This window comes from Lactuca virosa, chromosome 5, assembly GCF_052849685.1.
Source record: "Lactuca virosa cultivar CGN04683 chromosome 5, Lactuca_virosa_CGN04683_v6, whole genome shotgun sequence".
Classification (NCBI taxonomy): Eukaryota; Viridiplantae; Streptophyta; class Magnoliopsida; order Asterales; family Asteraceae; genus Lactuca; species Lactuca virosa.
Window position 1 is genome coordinate 327450643 of NC_136430.1, and position 4785 is coordinate 327455427.

Here is a 4785-nt window from a genome sequence, read left to right on the forward strand (position 1 = left end):
CATTTCTCTATTATTTTACTTATTATGGCACGCAAGGTTCTAAAGTTATATGGAAATTTACCTATTTATAATGCATCAGGTTGCCAGGATGAGAGAATCCTTGAGTCATTGAATTTATTTAGGAGTATGTTTATTTTCATGGTTTTTTATGCAGTACAATATAAAGGAAGACATTGTAGATCTTAATAATGAGATCTGGTTGCTAATTTTCGTATGTTTACACCAACTTTTTTCTGGTTCTGATTTGTGAATGTATTGATTACCTCCATTTTTTGCAGGCAGACATACACAATCGAGTGACCCATAACTCGATCACTAACTTTTTTAACCACAAATATGCACGTTTGCTATCCCAATGGACACTGATCTAACAAACACAACTGTAAGTCTAGCAATTTTGAATTATACCTTTATGCCCATTTTCTTCATAACTTTCTTCTTTCTTATTGCAGGTTTATATCGACAATCTTGACCCTGGTGTTGCAGAGGAGGGATTGAGGTCGATTTTCTTGCAATTTGGTCAAATAGTTTATGTCAAAATTCCTGCTGCAAAAGGATGCAGGTTTGTTCAGTTTGTCAACAGGTAAGTCTTAAATTTGTCAAAAAAACCTTTATACATGAAAAAACTGTAAAAAGTTAATTACTAATTTCCTGTAGGACATCTGCTGAAGAAGCAATTCAAAGGATGCATGGAAGTCAAATTGGTCTAACTGTAGTCCACCTTTCTTGGGGAAAAAGCACAGCTGCTAAACAGGTGAACATTAATTATGATATGCGACAAACACACTTTTCACATTTATTTTATTTTGTATTTTTTAGTTGATTATCAATGAGTAGGTTATTGGTGTTTTAAGTAAAGAAAGCTGAAATCGGGTGTTTTTGCTCATCTTTGGTCAAATTTATGGAGCAAAAGCATGAAGTTCATCAAAGGGGGTTTGTTGCTTTAACTTTTCCTCTTTTTTTTTGTTTAGATGTTGTCTTTTTCCATTCAAATATAAGGTTAGTAATAGTTGAAATCTAGAGTCTATTGGAAGCTATGAAAACCGTTGGTAGGTGGTACAAGCGACATAATAGTATGAGAAAAAAGTATAGTTTTGACTACCATTCAACGGGTTAGTAAATATATAAAATGTTTTTATCCATTCAATTTTTTACTTTAGTGAGTTCTTAATGTATTTTTCTTAACTATATTTAAAATGTATAAGAGATGAAATTATCAGTGAAACATATATCCAATTATGAACTTACAGAGAGTACTCTTCTTTAAAATAGTAAAAATCAAGTTGTTCAGAAACGATTTTATAGTTTTAGGACCATATTGCCCCTGCCCGTTGTTTTTATATTAATAAATTTTAATTCTTACAGTTTTAGGGTCAGTATGACCCTGCACACCGTTTTTACATTTAAAAAAATTCAATTTTTATAGTGTTAGGACGATATTGCCTCTGAACACTTTTTTTATATTAATAAAAATCAATTTTTATAGTTTTAGAACTATATTGCCCCTGAACAGTGTTTTAATATTAAAAAAAACAATTTTTACATTTTTAGGACGATATTGCCCCTGCACACTTTTTATATTAATAAAATTAACCTGATTAATTTGATACAATTTTTTTTTGGAAGAAAACATTTCAAACTCCGGAATTATGGATTCCATTTCGGTTTCATATCAGTTAAATGGAACAGTTATGGATGACTCTCCTTCATATTTGTCGTTTAATTTTTGGAGTATCCAAATCTGTGGATTAATATAAGAATTCAATTTTATGACCATTTTTTTGTAGGGATATGAGTTGTTACATTAAATGCAGCCTTACATCGAAGAAGTTTTTATTATTGAAAATTTGGAACTTAGTGTTAAACTCTCATGGAGTAATGTGAAATCAAGGGTATGCACAATCAAGGCACAATATGATACAAGAAGCTCCAGTGGAAATGCCATACAGGCACGTTCTCGACATATTCCAAATAATGCAGGAGAACATGAGTGCAGCAACAAACATCTACAAAAAAATCATTGAAGACCACCGAACACCATAAGGAACCACACTGTTCCGACTCTTTTGTAATCGAATGCCCTGTAACGATCTATTAATGAATCGATATCTTTTTATCGTCATCTCTTGATACATTTATCTACCCCAAAACAAAAAAGGATATGGATTGTTTTGGCTGACTGTTCGACCCAATATCATACGGCCATATCAACTACCCCTGCCCCCCGCGAAGCGGGGGTTACCACTCTAGTTTTCAATTAAGACAATTATTAATTAAGGTGTAAATATGATGTGTTAATTAAGAAAAGATAAAACAAATTGAGAAAATGACAAATGGAAAAAACATTTAATAAAAAATAACAAAAAATGACATGCATCCAAGTTAATGAGAGAGTGACATGAGGCAAAATTATTTGCATTTATTAGGGAGAATTCCTGAAAAAACTTATGGTTAATATGTAACTTGGAATTTTGATGACCTAAATTAATAATGATTTTGAAAGAATAAGTATTTGGAGTATGGACCTATTTATTTCGGATTTAAATGGTTCTGCTTGGTAGTTAATTTTTGTCATTATGGATCTCAATGTAATTATTTTTTTGTAACAGTTTCGAAATAAAAATTGTTCTTTGATTCCTGTTCATGGATGTAGGTCATATTTACCGAACCTGATTTTCTTTGTAAAAAAACATATGATATAATTAAATAGGCATGTACCTTTTCTTTGCAAAAAAACATATGAACTTACGGTAAAACCTGATTTTTTACCTATACAAAACTTTGCGATTTTCTAAATAATTTGAACTATAATGTCAAAAACTTTAATGAATAGCTACAATTCTAATTTCTAAACGAATCCCTTCATCAATACACAAAATCTAAATATAATCATAATTTGTTTTGACTAATTAAATGTTTAAATTTTAACACATTTATTGAATCAACAAAAATCTAACTCATAGTATAAGTATTTACCAACTCTTCAAGTAACAACCAAATGACTTTTAGCCAGCAGTATCATGTGTTGTGTTCCCTTATTAAAGTCAAGGGTTTGAGTCTTATTTATGATATATATATATATATATATATATATATATATATATATATATATATATATATATATATATATATATATATATATGGTTCGGTAAATATGACCTACATCCATGAACAAGAGTCAAAGAACAATTTTTATTTCGAAACTGTTACAAAAAATAATTACATTGAGATCCATAATGACAAAAATTAACTACCAGGAAGAACCATTTAAATCCGAAATAAATAGGTCCATACTCCAAATACTTATTCTTTCAAAATCATTATTAATTTAGGTCATCAAAATTCCAAGTTACATATTAACCATAAGTTTTTTCAGGAATTCTCCCTAATAAATTCAAATAATTTTGCCTCATGTCACTCTTTCATTAACTTAGACGCATGTCATTTTTTGTTATTTTTGATTAATTTTTTTTTCCATTTGTCATTTTCTCAATTTGTTTTATCTTTTCTTAATTAACACATCATATTTACACCTTAATTAATAATTGTCTTAATTGAAAATAACCAATAAATTACAATATTAGTACTCATATATAATTTAATATGTTTCCTTTTAAATTCAAATTTTAAATTCTAAATCTAAAAATTCAAATTTAAATAAATTTTTGTTTGAACTTTCATATTTAATTTTTTGTTTTATCAAACCCGTATAACATACGGGTCTCACACCTAGTTTTAATAAGGGATAATGACTTAAAAGGGTAATATATTTTTCGATTTTTACACATTTGGTCTCACACCCGTATGTGTACAAATCAAATAATATATTACCCTTTTAAGTCATTTTCCCTTTTAATAATATGAAAATTTTAATGAATGACCATGCATAGCAACAACATCATGACCAACAAGTTTTCGAAGAATGGGCTACTGCCATACACTTTCTCAAACCCAAAAGGTTAAAGCCCACTTCATCTTGTTCTTATACTTTTAGAATAGAACTTAAACCCAATAAGACCATTTTGTAAATTATTTCAATTTTCAAACCCTTAAATATATATAACATGTCTTTCAATTTCTTTTACATTTTTTTTCTCTGGCAGTTAAGATAATGATGAAATAAGTTTACCGCATGCCTCACAAGCATATCCTAGAACTTCGATTCAACGAAAAAGCTCCCTGATGATGCTAATCTTTCTGTTTGTTCCACTTGTGTATTAACAAATCTTCTTTGCAACTCCAGCACAACATCAAGGAGCTGAAAATAAAGACAAGAAAAAATCATGCTTCATGATTGCTATAACCAATTTGGGATGAATGATAAGCTTCATGTTGAATCCTAATGATAAGCACACAAATGTTCATTGTGTTGAATTGCCTTGGTTAACCAATTGTTCCCAACATTTGAGCATCTCACTATCTTGCTTAATTGCAAGTTTTTAGTTATTTAAGTCTTTTAGTTTTCAAGCAATCATAAAACCCCCCCTTTTTGTTTAATTGTAGTTAGTTAGTTTATTTACAATAGTTCTTTTAGATTGCATTGGTGATTGAATACAACCATTTCCCCGAGGATCGATACCCCTTTTTACCATTATATTACGTTTTATTTGCAAACAAAGGGTGTAATTTGCTTGGTGGACTTGACATCCCACCAAGTTTTGGCGCCGTTGCCGGGGAAATTGGTTATTGTTATTTGATTGTTTATGCCTAGGTCTACAAGAACCGGTGAACTACTCTACAATCCGGAAATTGAAAAAGAAGCAAAAAGGTTGAAAAAGTTAGCCA

At 29.8% G+C, this 4785-nt stretch overlaps 1 long non-coding RNA gene across 2 annotated transcripts; it reads left to right on the forward strand.

Moving 5' to 3' along the window:
- Window positions 1-522: 522 nt before the first annotated feature.
- Window positions 523-934, forward strand: LOC145111955 (uncharacterized). Of its 2 annotated transcripts, none has more exons than XR_013710387.1 (3): window positions 523-583; window positions 658-754; window positions 914-934. It is a non-coding gene; the product is annotated as an uncharacterized LOC145111955 (long non-coding RNA). The 2 variants fall into 2 exon arrangements; XR_013710386.1 differs by lacking the exon at window positions 914-934 and adding an exon at window positions 838-876.
- Window positions 935-4785: the final 3851 nt, after the last annotated feature.